Source organism: Mus pahari, chromosome 8 (genome assembly GCF_900095145.1).
Source record: "Mus pahari chromosome 8, PAHARI_EIJ_v1.1, whole genome shotgun sequence".
Lineage (NCBI taxonomy): Eukaryota > Metazoa > Chordata > Mammalia > Rodentia > Muridae > Mus > Mus pahari.
In genome coordinates, this window is record NC_034597.1 from 21,902,267 (window position 1) to 21,917,834 (window position 15,568).

At 54.7% G+C, this 15,568-nt stretch overlaps 1 protein-coding gene across 1 annotated transcript in view; it reads right to left on the reverse strand.

Annotated features, from left to right (window-relative positions):
- Prkcd (protein kinase C delta) overlaps positions 1-10,722 on the reverse strand; it is a 31,526-nt gene extending 20,804 nt beyond the window's left edge. The window contains exon 1 of the mRNA XM_021204217.1: positions 10,498-10,722. The gene's annotated coding sequence lies outside the window, so the exon portion shown is untranslated. The remainder of the gene's footprint in view (positions 1-10,497) is intronic.
- Between the last annotated feature and the right edge of the window lie 4,846 nt (positions 10,723-15,568).

Genomic DNA, 15,568 nt, shown 5'->3' on the forward strand with positions numbered 1-15,568 from the left:
CACACACACACACACACACACATGAAAATCTGGATTAATTGTATGCAAGTGTGGTGGGCCTTGTCTGTCTGCAATCCCAACACTAAGCAGGATTGGGAATTCCAGGCCAGCCTGAGCTACAGTAGGAACCTGCCTCAAAACCAAAAAGAATTCCAAACACAGTCCCTGGAAATAGGAAGTGGACACGGTGGCATATTTGTTCCTTTTCAACACACAAGAGCTGAGTCCTCAGAAGCAAGTGAAAGCTGGGCTTTTCTCTCAAGAAAATATGCATGCTTATTTTCTGTACATGAGTCTGCACAAGACAGGGTGGGGCTGGGGCCACAAAAGACTGCCTCAGCCCCAGGTTACTCCCAGATCACCCAGCCAGTGAGTGGTACAGATAAGAAGGCTGATGGAGCACACAGCCTAGAGGAGGGCTAAGGCACTGAGTAGGATGAAAGCAGGGATGCGGAGTGAAAGGGCTGAGGTAGAAACGGGGCTACAAAGGTCTGCTGGCTGGGGTGTGGGGAGCATCTTTAGCCTGAGTGGTATCACAGCTGGCCAGGTTCCTGGGTGTCAATGGGCTCACAAGTCGACTGCCAGCACACACATGGAATAGGAATTCTTCAAGGGCACAGTCAGCATCAGGCACAGAACTGTGGCCATCTAGCTGGCCCCCAGATCGAGAGGCAACTCAACCAGAGGGAGAGTTGCAGGAACCCGTGAGGAAGAATCAAAGGCCTTTCATGGCCCAAGATGTTTGCTGTGAAGAACCAGAGCGAAGAAGGGGTATCCAGGACTCTCCGAAGAGCAGCCACACACGTGCAAACTGACTAACCTAAATACAGTCGGGCGTGGGGCGTTTCTGTCAAAGGTAGACACACAGAAACATACACAGCCATAAGATGGCATAGTGCACACACAGAGGAGCACCTCCCAGTCACCCATTGCTGTCACATGTCAACACAGAGCCAGGTGTGTGTGCCGATGCGTGTGTGTGTGTGTGCGCGTGCGCACACACACACACACACACCCACCCACCCCACATGGTGTGATAAACATAACAGACAGATGGGCAACAGACACACTGTAGACAAAGAGATGAACACAGAGGCCTGGAAGGACCTTGTATACCTGATTAGGTTCTGGCCCCAAATGCAGCTTTTCCTGTCACAGTATACGCTTGGGCACAATAGCTGGGGAGAAAAGAAGGGACTGGGAAGGGTAGCAGGAAACTAGGCCAGGATGGGCTTGCCTCTTCAGGAGGTCCAAAGAAAAGTCCAAAATGTGAAAGAGAAGGGATAGGCTGGTCAGGCACATCCTAGGACAGGCTTTAGCAAGCTCCTCACCTGCAGGCCCCTGAAGGGAAGTGAGCTGATGCTGAAGCTGGAGCTTACAGGTGGCAGTCACAAGCCTGGCAAATGAGGGGAGGACTTTAAGTGCTGTGGTGGGGGCAGCCCACAGATGACCTCCATGAGCCCCAGGCTTACACTGCACAAGATGACCAAGAGGTTGAGCAATTAAACCAAAGCCACAAAGCCAGAAGGGGTGGGGGCACAGGAAGGGGAGGGAAAACGGTCTCCAGCCTGACTCAGACCTGTCCATCAGACTTGTAAGGGGGAGGGGCTACGCTGTACATTGGGCACAGCTCCTTTGACCCCCAGATGCTGGTCCCAAGCCCATATCTTACGTCATCTCTCCCTCCCCACCTTCTCAATGAAGGTCCCCAGATGGGTTGGGGATTTAGCTCAGTGGTAGAGGCCCTGGGTTCGGTCCTCAGCTCTAGGTGGGAGTGTGGGGAGACAAAATAACAAAAAGAAGGTCCCCAGAATGCCCAGATTCATAACCGTAAACTGTTTTGTGCCTGGGAGAAGGCAAATGGACACTTTGTTTTTTTGCTGTTTATAACCTTCAAGATGGCAGTGGGCAGAGGAGCATCCACAAGGTGTGCCAACCCCTTCACAAGTAACACATACGAAGAAACTGGTGAGCTCAGGCCTAAACGGGTTGGGTGGATGTAGTTCAGAATGTGGCGAGCTCTTTAGTGTGCCCATCTCCAATATGCCACTGAACTTCCCCATATGCCATGCTGAACACAGGGCCTGGAATGAGGCTGTGATACACACAGAAGCTGTCAACCCCACTACACTCATGCCTGGCCCTCTCTCCCACCTATCCCACCGCTCATCTCCAGTTGTCCTCAGTTCTCTTGGGGTTAATCCAGCTGTGGCAGGCCGGGGGCTTCTGGCTACTCTAGGATCCCATCTAGGCTGGTGTAGTTGAGTTCCCGGGGAAAAGCCCAGGTCAACAGCAGCTGCTCACAGTCTAACAGTCTCCTTGTCTTGATAATCTAGACCGCAAAGCTTTCTCCGCAGAGATCCTCCTACACTGTACCCAACAGTCCCACAGTCTATACCACACAGACATCTGATCCAACCTTGGCCTAGTGACTGGTCTGTTTACTCAACATGGCTATAGAGGTGATCCAAAGCTTCCGTGGCTGTTGTGAGAACAGCAGCTCAGAGACCACAGGCCTGCCCTCCTGGCCCCTAGGCAGGGGCCTTTGAGAGACAGCTGCTCTATCTTACGTGTGAGGCTTTTCAAGCGTTCCCACCAAAGGGGAGCCCTTTCCATCTCAGTCTGGCTTTAGATTCTCAGGTCTCACTCTGGACGTACAACCATCCATTGTGGGCTTATGCGCCCACCTAGCTCTCCAACCTCACCACATGAATGAGTCAAAAAAAAAAAAAAATGCTCAGATCAGCCCACGGCAGCCTACTGATGTCCCACTTCATGTGTCCTTGTCTGCCAGGAGTGCCCACACTCACAGTCATCAGGCCAGAAACCTGGGGCCTGGTTTTTGCTCGCCTGCCTTCCCCCGAGCAGCCGACTCCCAAGTCTGCCTTTGGAGTAAGCCTCAAGGCCTCTCCCGTCTCTGCCTCCTACTCCAACCTGGTCCCTACTGCCCAGCGTGGCCTGAGCCCCCTGCCTGCCTACTGCTTACCCTCCAGTACTCTGGCTCCCACAGGCCCTAGGCCCCAGCTCTAAATTGGGCTTTCAAGACATTTAAGACAGCAAAGCAACCCTGCCATTCCTGAGTCAGCTCCTAGTGTTTCCCAAATCCATCAACCCGTAGCCTTGACCTCCCTGATCTCGGCAGCTGTCCCCGTCCTCGGTCCTGTGCCCTGGCTATAGGGACCCCTTTCACTTCCCTGATAACCAAACTTCCTTCTAGGAGGAGCCTCTGTGGGCAGTGTTCTGTCTTTCCTGACAGCAGCTCCTCCCATCATTCAAATCTCACACGGGCACCCCTGTTCTGCCTATTTCACAGATGAGGCAACAGAGGCTGAGAACGGCCTCGTCTCTGGCCTGGGCACAGAGCCAGGAATAGCTACACTAGAGCATGCCTGGTGTTGCAGAGGTGTTATCCTGCACCTTCAATGCCCTCCCTCACACTCAGCACTGGCTTTCATCCCCAGCCCTCCGACCTCCTGGGCCTGCGTGCCACACCACCATCCTCACCAGTCTTTGTAACCAGAGACTCTCAGCCTCTTGGTCCCAAACAGCAATGGGCAAAGATGAGCTGACTCCTCTGTATTCCTGGGACGTGGAGGCCCCTCCCACCAGCTGCCACAGACCAGTGATGCAACATGGACGCATATAGATGCCCCACTCTCCAACCTAACCAGTCCCAGATAGCTAACCCCCCTCTGACTGAGATGCTGACTCTGGGGGGTCCCAAGGATTAGCAGCCTGGTAGGAATGCTCACTACCCACCTCCTCATTCCAAACCCAACGTCCCCGCAGGGTTTACAAAGCAGGGAGGACTGAAGAGAGCCCTAAGCAGCTGGCTGTGGGCTACCTTTCCCCAACTCTTCAACCATGGCTGTGAGATCTATCTTCCTCATTTTGAAAGGGAGCAAGGGGATACAAACAGGAGCAGGCTGTGCAGCCGACTGTGCCTAGCTCCTCTGCCCTGGGCTCCTTCTGAAGAGGACATGGGACCCATGGGATGAGCACAGCCCTCCCCATGCCTACTAGCAGGGGTGGGAGCGGAGCTGACAGAATGGAGGGAGTCAGAGACCCGACTTCTCAGCTGGGTTCCAGGCCAGTCCTAGCTCATCAAACAAGAGCGGCACATTATCAGTGTCACTGGCTCAACTTGAACAGTTACTCTGCATGCCTTCAGCTCCTGCCATGTTGTCGTTTTCGAGACAGTGTTTCTCTGTGCAGCCCTGGTTGTCCTAGAACCTGCTTCGTAGTCTCTCAGAGATCTGTCTGCCACTGCTTCCAGAGTGCTGGGGTTAAAGCCGTGTACAACCATTGCCAGCCAGTTCCTGCTATTTTGCATACATGATCGTGTTTCCCAAATAACTCACAGAGGTAGGTATAAACATGATTATCAGAGAGGGAAACCGAGGTCCTGAGCGTAGAAGCCACCTGCACAGATTTATCCATATAGGCTTGGTGCTATCTAATGGAACGCAGGAGAGTCACTGCCGCCCTCAAGGGGCCGTGCCTACTGTCGCTGAAGCCCCTGTGCTTTGGCTTATAGTCCTGGGACAGGAGAGGAGCTGGGGTCACGGGGTTGCAGGAGGCTTGTTGTCCTTAGGCCCCTGTCTCCCACCAGAGCTCCAGATAAGCCTGGCCAGTCTTGGTATGGAAAGCCTGGTCAGTTGGCCTAACCCATAGCAGATCCTACTCCCCTCACAGGCAAAGTTGGGGTGAGGCAAGCCACGGGCAGAGCTGGTCAGTCCCACTCTGAAACCACTTCCTGGGCAGCCCAGAGGAAGCGAGTGTCCGGAAACATCTTGGACCAACTGGGTCTCTTCTCTGGGCCCAAGTCATGGAGAGTGGACCCCAGGGGAAAAATGCCCAGCAGGCTCCAGAGGTCAGCAGTTCCACACTCTCCAGACATAGTGTCAGGATAGGGCGGCTGTAGGTCCCCATTGGCCTATGGTCACCTTGGCCCCATGACCAAACAGCCCACTCACTTCCCCTTCTGTGGCAGAAGCCACAGCTTGAGCATCTGACAGGACCCATCCTCCACACGTGTGCTCCTATCTCCAACACCAAACCCTGGTGAGCCTTGGGGCCTGGGTCATGTGGGCAGATTCCCCTCCCAGTGTGGCCTAACTTCCTCCAGCCCTGGTGATCTTTTTTCTTTCTTTCTGTTTTGTGTTTCTTTTTCTCTTTTTCTTTTCTCTTTCTTTCTTTCTTTCTTTCTTTCTTTCTTTCTTTCTTTCTTTCTTTCTTTCTTTCTTTTTTTTTTTTTGAGGCAAGGCTTCTCTGTGTAGCCCTGGCTGTCCTGGAACTTGCTCTGTAGACCAGGCTGGTCTCAAACTCACAGAGCTCCACATGCCTCTTTCTCCCAAGGGCTGGGGTGGAAGACATGGGTCGCCACCACCCAGCTAGCCCCGGCGATCTTGCCTACACCTGGGACTTCACTGTCAGGTGACAGACGCTGGTCGCCAGCGTGGGCACTGATCCTGACAGGGCTCCCCACCTGACCTGGCGTGGGCACGCTGTGGCGCGTGTGAACATTCATAGCAGGGAGCCTCTGTACGGTGTCTGAGTGTGTCCCTTGAGGAGATGCATGTGGACACGTGTGTGCTTATGTGTAGGAAGTGTGTGCCTGAGGCAAGTATGTCTAGCATGGCTCTGCCTACCTGTGTGGGCATGTGCATGCCTCTGCCAGCCTGCAGCCAGCTGATGTTTGAGTTTTGCAGTAGGGCAGGCTCCAGGGCTAATGCAACTGAGGGTAAGTGATGCGAAGAGCTGGCTTCAGGCAGATGAGAACCACGAGTAGATCAAGTCCTCCCCTCCAGGATCGGGGTAGGTGACCAGACAGAAGACCCAGTGAAGATCCTGACCTTGCCCCAAACCCCCTGGAGTGAGAACCCCCGACCTCCTCCCTCACTACACTGAAGAAGCCTCAAACACTCCCACACTAACTGTGGCGAACATCCTGAAGAGTAGGAATGGGGGCTGATCAAGGGAGATTTGTCCTTGCCAGCCTGTTCTAGCACTCCCCAGACTCCAGTGCACACATGCATACCCCCATACACATACGTATACATGCATATGTGTGTGCCTCTGCTCACTCAGGCTCAAGTCGCACACACAACTACTTCCTCCCTCCCTCCCTTCTTTCTGTCTCTTCCGTGTTTCTTTTTCTGTTGGTTTTGGGTGCTGAGGTTTCTACCAGGGCTTCACACACACTAAGCACACTACCACAGAGCTACAGCACTTTATTGCAACAGGGCTCAAAGAAGCAAGGCTGGCCCCACAGGGGGCACTGCTAACCTTAGAGACTCCTTGCCTCCCCTGGCTTTCCTCAAGGACAATGCCCAGCTGAGCCTAGCCCTGAATCAGGAGGCTGGGGAGATGGAGAGAGAACCAGGAGACCACTCAGTCCTTCTGGGAGACTCTGTTGTATTCCCAAGCCAGCATTCAACCCACATGGAGCATAGGTGAGCCTGTTGCCTGTGACATGAGGACAGTTTGAGGAACCATGGAAAAGCTGACACCTCCACCCTAACCCCTGGTTTACTACTTTCCCTCCGACTGACCAAAAACAGTGTCATAGCTCCTTCGCCCATGAGGAACTGGTTCCAGTCCTCTGAGCTCCAAGGCCAAAGCCACAACCAGGTACCAGGCAGGAAGCCCTTTATGCACAAAAAAGCAAAGGGCACCTCCCCTGGACACCGCTTCACAGCCAGAATGTACCAGGATCCAGCCAGTCCCACTGGAAGCCGACAAGCCTTGAAGAGGAAGGGCGCCCTGGCACATTGCCCACCTGCCTGAGATGGGCTCCCAGCTCCTGCTCGTCCTGGCTCCTGCTGGGCTGCAGCTACTCACTAACCACCAGAAGTAAGTAGGCCCAACGCCCTTGCCTGGGCTAATTCCCAGCAGACCTGTAGGAACAGGAGAAAACAGCTGGGAAGCACAGCCAAGCAGGCCCCAGCACCAGCCGGCCTCCACACTGCCAGCACCGGCCCCAGCACCGGCCCCAGCACCAGCCGTCTTCCACACTGCCAGCACCGGCCCCAGCACCAGCCGGTCTCCACACTGCCAGCACTGGTCAGCTCAGCTCTGCTGGGGGGAAAGGCAGTCGGGTTCCCTGGATTCGATTATTCTCTTCTGAGAATGGCCATTGGGCCCAAATTCTCTTGGGAACCAGCTATGTGTCCCTTCGATGTTAGGGTCTAGAACACTGTGTCCTTGCCCTTAGACTAGCATTTCTAGCATGGTAAGGAGACCATGGAACACGTGTGCGTGTGTGGGGTGTGTGTGTGTGTGTGAAGAATACTTGGTCTGACCCTTCTGTCAAGGAGGCCCTCAGATAATTCCTTTGAACTGGCTTCAAATTCACTATGTAAACCAGATAAGCCCTTTTTTGAGACTGGGTCTCTGTATTCTTGGCTGTGAGATCCCCTTCCTCTGCCTCCTGGGCGCTGGGATTAAAGGCTTGTGTCACTAGGCCCAGCCTCTTTTCTACAGGGAGGAAAACATTACTGCTCCATTGCCAAGGTGGCTTTGAGGTTTTAAGACGTGTCCTCCTGCCAGCTCCTGTGCTAGGGTCACAATGAAGTAAGCGATGGCCAGGCTATGGCGAAACACACCTGTAAGCCTAGCTTCTCAGAAGCCTGAGGCATAAAAAGCAAAAGTTCAAGGCTAGCCTGGGCTACATGGAAAGTTCGAGGACAGCCTTGGCAACTTAATGAGACTTTGTCTCAAAAGAAGTTTAAGATGTAGTTTAGCAGTGCTTCCAAGAAAGGCCTTGGGTTCGATCTTCAGTACCACCAAAAAAGCCAGAGAGATGAGAGGGTAACAGATAGTGTCCCGTCTTAGTCCTTGTTTTGTAGTCTCAGGTGATTCTCACATTACTGTTGTACCATTATACAGCTGAGAAGACTGAGATCCAGAGATAACCTGGCAAAAGCAGCATAATATGCTGGCCTAGGTTTCCTGGCTTTCCCACTGCAAGTTCCCCCAGCCAGAGACCCCATCGCTACTTCCTGGAGGCAGCGGCAGCCTCCAGCTTTATCTTTCCATCAGTTCTTCAAATTATTTCTAGTTTAAATTTAAACTCCAATTAGCTATTGCCAGATAAACGGTGTGAGAGCCCAGCAGCAGTCACAGTTCTGAGTCACCCCTACGGCCCCCATAGGAGCTACAGAGGCTGGGGGCCGCTTGGGTGGGGCTGAGCAGAGGCAGGTCCTGACACTATGAAGAAACCCTTGCAAGCAGCCTAGGCAGGGAGACAAAGGAGATGACCTACACGCCACGTGTGGGAAATACTGTTGGGAACTCTCTGTGGTTTCATTCATCCCAGATTCCAGAATGGGACACACAGCCAGGGACAGCCCCACGTAAGCCTTCACGTGCACACCACTCTCAGTGTGGCCAAGACTGCTGAAGAGCCATCGATCTCTGAGTCCTCACTTTCTCCATCCCACAAAGGAAACTCAACATAGTGGCGAGGCTGTGCTTGGGACTCCTGCTCTTAAAGGGCATAGTAAGTAAGTATTTGACTCCATTGCTTTCTGGCCCAGACCCTGAGGTCTCAATCATACCATTATAACCCCAGGACTTGTCCCTAGCTCTCTCCATCTCTCCAGGAGCCAGGGCTGGCTTGTGCACGCCAAGCACACACCCAGTGCCTCCTGCCCCCATAAACTCATAGGCAGCTGGACACTCACCTTCCCTCCTCACCTCCTAGCACACACACCCCTCCTGTTGCTATTATCAGCTACTCTGTTACCCACAAGCCCCGTCACTCCTCAATACACACCTGCAGTTTCATACAGTCAGACTGTGAATCTCTTACCAGTCACCCTCTCCCACCAGAGTTCCATACTGCAGTATCACCTTCCACACAGTCCTGTCATATACCCGAGCCTTTACAGTATCATACAAAGACACTGTCTGTCACTGAGAAACAAAATACACACACACACACACACACACACACACAAACAGAGAGAGAGAGCAGCCGCCCTCTGCTGGCCTGTTCACCACACCCCAACCTAATCCATAGCAGGAACGAGGAAACCCAGTCCCTTCCCTCTGTACCTGATCAACTTGATCACAGATCAGTAGCAGAGGAAACAGAACCGAATATGATTAGATGCACACTTACACACAAGCCTAGGGGGTCGGCGTGGGCTCCCGCAATTAAAGGAATGAATGTACTCATGGCCGGAAGGTTGTTGTGATATAATGCACAGACCTCTGGGACACACAGGGACGCAGAGACGAGCAAGTCAAGGCACAGAATATACAGGGGAAGCCTCCACATTCAAGGCATGATTATAAAGTTGCACGGGGCACACACTGAGCCTCAGAACACACAGCCAGCCATGTAAGTATATGCAAGTCACACGTGAAAAAGATCACATTCACAGGGGAAGTCCCACTATGACAAATAATATACAAGGAGACAAGATACACACTATACCCACAAGTCCAGACACAGATACTACAGCAACAGAAGCCAGACTCCTCCGAGGGCCCAGGGTAAGGGCCAAAGGAAAAAGGAATCTCCCCCACGTACTCCAGGTTTGAGTGGGGTGCTGAGTGAGGCTCCCTTCTCTCCTCACCCCTGTACGAGGGAGTTGGGGAAGTGGGAGCAGTTGTGATGGTGCTCCCTCTCCACGGCCAGCCAGCAGGGCAGGGCACTCCCGTCACTGCTGTCCTCATCACCTTACTGGGCCCCCAGAGGGGGTGGCGTCTCTCCAGTGGGACAGAGACTGACAGCACCAGGCCGAGACCACCCGGAGGGAGACGGGGCTCGGAGGATCAGAGAGGACAGGGGAATGGTGGAGGCTGGAGCCACGCCCAGCCCAGAGACAGATGGAAATCCAAGAAAGACACCGAGACTGAAAGAAGAGATAGGGCGAGGAGGCGGCGCCGCGGGAGTCCGCCCGCCTGGGACCCAAGCACTGGAGGCTTGGGAGACCGGCGGCCCGGCCTCCGCCCGGTGGTAGAAAGGACCGGAGACTGGACTGGCAGGGGCAGGCGAGCGTGGGCTGGGGGTGCGGCTCTGGGAGGACTGGGTCGAGGGGGCGGCGGGTCTGGTGGGGGTGGGGAGACGGAGTACACGGACGGCGACGGGCAAACAGACCTGGCCCGGGAGCAGAGGACCAGGCAAGAGGGGGTGGGGACCGACGAACGTGCAGAGGCCCGAGAGAGATTCGAGAAGATCGGACGGACCCTCGGCGGGGCTGAAGACACACAGGGGTGGGGTAGGGGGGTAAAGATGCTGGAAGTAGTCGGGCCTGGGCTCCAGCCGTCGAAGAGAGGGGTCAGACCGACCATGGTACCGAGGCACCGGGGTCTCCGTGCTCGGCGGGACTTTGGCTGCTCGTGGCTCAGTTTCTCAGTTTCAGAACCGGGAGCCGGAGACGAAAGCGGGGAAAGGAGGCTACGGGCGAGAGAAGGGGGGTGGGGGGAGGCCGCTGCGCTCTAGAGTTAACTCGAACCCCGCGCCCGGGCCCAGCTCTCACTCACCTCCCGACGCAGGGCCAGGCGCCAGGGGTCCCGGCGAGCCGGGGTCCGTCTCCTGGCGCGGCTCTCCCGGATGCGCGTGGACGGGGAGGTCGGCACAAGTCTGATCAGGACGGGCCCGGAGGCCAGTGGGGACCTCCCGGGTCCCGGCTCGAAGGGTAGATGTCCAGGGGCCGCTCGCGGGATCCCCGCGGCCGCCGCCTCCTGCTCTGGCGCCGCGGCACACGGAAGTGCAAAGGGGCGGGGCTGCGCGACCTCACCCAGGTGCCGGCCCCGGTCCCGCCCCCATTCAGGACCCGCCCCCACGGGCGCCCGCCCCTTCGAAGCTCCGCCCACGTGAGCTAGGGGTCCAGCTCGTCTCAGCCTCTTTCAGTTGCAAGTCCTTGGGTCCCCAGATCTGTTAGCCGTCTCTGGCTCTTGTGGCGCCTCGCCTGCCAGTGGCACGCAGGCCATCCCATCTCAGGGGACTAATTTATAGAGGAGGACTCGGAGGCCAAGTTGGGGGGGGGGGGGCACAGCACACACAATGGAGCCCAGGAGGCACCGACGGGGCTTCCCCAACTACTTGCGCCCACGCCCGGGACTCCCCACTGGCCAGCTGGCCGGCCTCGCCTGGCCTCATTCCTCTTCCTGCTGGCTTGAGCAGAGCCACGGACGGGCTCAGTGCCCGCCGCCAGGCCTGCCGATTCCAGCCCTGCCCGAAAGAAAGAGCTGGGAGGTCTCCAGGGCGAGAGGTTCTAGCCAGTCTGTCCGCACTGCTCCTCAAGACAGTTGTGGGAATTGCCTCTGCCTCTGTCTTCTCACCCTCTTTGCTGTGCCCACGGTTCAGAGCTCCCCTTGTTCAGTCGAGCTCATAAGAGGAATTTGATTGTCAGCTGTAACTCATTCACTCATTAAGGGTCCCCTGGGCCCAAAGTCTGAGCACCAAATGGGAGCCAGGGACTCCATTCTTCCGTCCCCAAAGCCCAGAACACTAAGCTGTTACATTATACTTACCCAAAGAAATGACTTCCTGGGCTGGGCAGATGATAGTTTGTCTAGCACGCAGAGAGCTCTGTGTTTGATCCCCCCCCCCCAACCACCACCACAGAGTAAACCACAGATGGAGGCTCAGAATAATACTCCGGTGCTCAGGGGGAGAAAACAGGAGAATAGGGAGCTCGTTAAGTTCAGCCTTAGCTACATAGCAAGTGGACGCCAGCCTGGCCATGGTGGACCTTGTCTCAACAAAACAAAACAAAAGAGAACTCTTCCTGGGAGGATACATGAGGGTTCTAGTAGCCCAAGATACCTAAGGTCTGGAAAACTACCTAGAAGGGATAAAAGTCTAGACAGCTCTTTCACCCCACCCCACCCCACCCGTCGAGGCTTGAGACTTCCAGGGATGGGAGACCCTGGCAGAGATGTGGGGCTCCGAACCTTATTTTAAATGTACATTTGGGAATTGAGCTAGAGAGAGGAAACCACAATGACTCGTCCCTTCTGTAGAAAGAGGAAGGCTGTTGCTTCCCTCTACCCTGAAAGAAAGAGGACCCAGTTTGAAAATTAGTATTTAAGCCCCCAGTCCTGATAACTGTCCCCACCCCATGACAGTGGATTCTTCCCGCAAAGTTGACTCTGGGCAAATTGGATTCCTTCTGGAAAGACAGCCTCCTTCGCCTCACACCAGGCTCCTGGGTTATTTCCTATTAACATTCCTCTACCTGTCTCTGCTGTGTCTCTTCATATGCGACTCCCTGATGCCCTTCCCATCTGTGGCCTTTCCATCAGCTAAGGGACCCTAGTCTTTAGCTTACTTGGGAAAGCTAAACTCTTGAGCTGAAGGAAAGGGCGTGCAGAGTGAGCTTCAGGTGACCTTTGCCCACCTGGAGTTGGGTTTCACCCTATCTGGCTCCTCCTCCAGATCCACAGCAGCCAACCTAGCCTCTCCCTCAACATCAACAAAGGACCTACCCTGTGCCAGGGGCCACCGAGGGAGAGCCAGCCATTGGGGAGCTCTAGGTCCAGCCACTAATCCTTTCTTCCCACATACTGCCTTCTGCCTTGGGAAAAGGAGATGAAGAAGAGTGGGTGGTTGGGGACGGGCTCTACCCAGTATTGGACACTGTCCTGGGTACTAGATGTGTGTCCTGCATATGATCTTCAAACCCACCTTTGGTGACTAGCACGGGGAACTGTGATATAAGGAGATGTAGAGCAGCTAAGATGGCCATGTTCTGGCAAGGGCACAAGAACAGTGTGTGGTGGGCTTCTCTCCAGAGACTGGCCCAAGGAACTCAGAGAAGACAGGCTTGGGTAGAGGTCAGGGACTTCAGGCCCAGGTTGGTTAGGATCACTCATTATGGAGCTGGTACAAAACTGGGTAGGCACTGGGTAGGCCTGAGCTGTCCCTAAGTAACCTCATAAGGGCCTACCGAGGCCTCAAAGGAAATTGGCTGTGTCACATGCTGACTCTATGACCCTGACTGTATCATCATGACCACGCCCCTCCCAGCCTAAGTTCTCACCTGTGAAAGTGGCTGCATAAGGAAAGACAAACACACACAAACACAAACAGACAGACAGACGGACAGACAGACATGGGGGCGGGAGGGAGAGAGAGAGAGAGAGAGAGAGAGAGAGAGAGAACACAGAGCTTGATCCAGGGTGAACCTCTGCTAAGGACTTGGTCTGTATGTTCGTATGTTTAGGGTTACAGGAATGGTCATTATGCTAAGTGACAGGCTCTCAGCTTTGAAAGGGTACTGGATGGTCTCTCACGACACGGGGTATTGATCCTCTAACAAGGCTGAGCTTTAAGCATCCACTCAGAAGTGATCCCCCTCTTCTTTTTCTCCTCCTCTCCTCCTCCAGGTTAGCATAAAGCCTAGCACAAGACGTGGGTGGGACCGAGCAGCAACCACTCTGGGCTGGTCCTCTGTGGGGTTCTGGAGGATTTGTCCAGAGGAGAGCGCGAAGACTTTTACCACTCTGGTATTATCCAAAGCCGTGAGCAAAACAGGGTCTTGAGACCCCTGAAGGAGAAGTCTGAGGTCTAATCAGATAGCCTGAAAAGACCACCCATTGTTCCTGAGGCCCGCCCGCTGGAGACAGGACAGGTTCTCCCATTTGCTGTCTGCCAGCAGTCAGTTCTTGTGCTGTTTGCTGTTTCTGGCTGTCTCACTCCTTACAGTTCTAGCCCTGAAGCTCTGACCGTCAGGGCAGCCATCTCCTCCCCACCCAGATCCTGGTGAAGAGAGAAGAGACTCACGATTCTGGGACAGGAAATACAGGCAGTGGGAATAATATATTTGAGCCTGGCAGGGTTTCGTTAGGGGCAGTGAGGTAGGAAAGGGCACTTGGGGCATGCCTACATCTCAGGCCGTGAAGGCTGCCACAGAGGTTTTCATCTCTGGCACCAGGTGGCAAGCAAAGTCAGGCCCAGGAGATCTTAAGGGTAGTACCACGTGACAGGGAGATACTGAAAGGGCCAGGTTATTGTCCCATTCTGCCCTGAATCTGTGATCTGACTACATGTAGGCTCCCTCCTCTGTGGAGTGAAGATGCTAATAACGACATCTTGTGGTTGAAATGGAGTTTCTGAGACCAGAGGAGCAAGCTCAAGCTGGGTGGGTTCCAACAGTTAACACAAAGTCAGCAAGGCTGGGCTAATCCTCTCTGAGATTCCTCTTACCTCAGTTTGTTTAGTGAAACTTAAGGAATTCCTGGAGAGAAATGGGAAGAAGTTCTTAGGGACATCAGGGCACAGGGCATTCCTGTGACTCTCTCATGGGCACAGCCCTGAACCAGCCCAGCACTGACCTTAGCACAGTTCTGGCTAGGCTGTCTCCTGAGTGGGGTGGGGGGATTGGGGGGGGGCTCCTCTGTCCCAGGTCCTTACTGGAACCCCTGAGTGTCAAGGAGGGGCAGTGGAGCTCATTGAAACTTTTACTGGAAACTGAGGAAAGGGGTTGAAGTGGCCCTGAGATAAAACAAGGTCCTTGGAGGTGCTGAGGGCTACAGACAGGTACTCTTGGGACCCAAGCCACATAAGCACTCAGTGACAACAGCATTCCCCCCATCTCTTCCCCTCCCCCCTTCACCTTCCACCCTTCCACATCCAACCTCTACTGTACCACCACAACCACTCTTGCAGACAGTCCCCTAGTGCCACTGTCATTGTGCACTAGTGTGGACAGCTTGCAGCCTTGCCTGCCCTAGGGCAGTATTTCCCAGCAGGGAGGGGGAGGTGCCAGGCCTCCACGGGATTCTGACCTGACTGTAAAAGACCCAGCTCTATTCCTGGGTCATGTAACCACCTAGAGGCTGCCAAGACATTGACACCTGTCCTGGCATTGCCCTGCTGGTGAGGACCCAAAGCTGGAGGTGGCAGATGGGTAGGGAGAGCCCTAGAAACCTAAAAACCATAAAGCCCTGTTGGCCGTGTTGAGTCCTTTAAAGTGATGGGAACAGTCCGATTTATAGAAGAAAGCAGAAGAAGTGCTTTGTAATGGCACAGATCTCCACGGACTGATCTGCCCACTCCTCTTCTCAGAAGGAAATGACTGCCCCCTCTACTGCTCAACACAGAATAGAGCAGCCCGGGACCTCTTTACCCTTGAGACTGGGAAGTGGAGCTGGGGCTTCTGACAGACTTTGCCTGGCATCTCCTGGCAAGACTCTGCGCAGTGGCAGTGGGTAGTGCCCAAGAGAAGTGGTTGGGCCAGTTGGACCAGCAGAGCCCAACCCAGCAGCCTACAGTCAAGTCCTCCAGAGATCTGAGAGGCCCTGGGTCACTTCTGCCAAGACCCTGCTCTCCCTCTCTCCACTCCCTAGTCTCAGCTCAGTTTGTGCTTCCCCCCCCCCCATGTCTTCCATCCAGCTCTTAGTAGCCAACAAACCCCATCCCCACCCCACCCCCACCTCACACATGGCCCTTTTGCAGAAAGCCTCTGCTTCTCATGCGCCCACCCACACTACAGCCTGCCCAGAGCCTCTCCTAAAGCCCAGCCCCTGTGCAGAGGCCCCAGGCAAGAAAAAAAAAAAAAACATTCCGTAGCTACCTCAGTGGCTGGCTGTGTAACCTGGAGCAAGT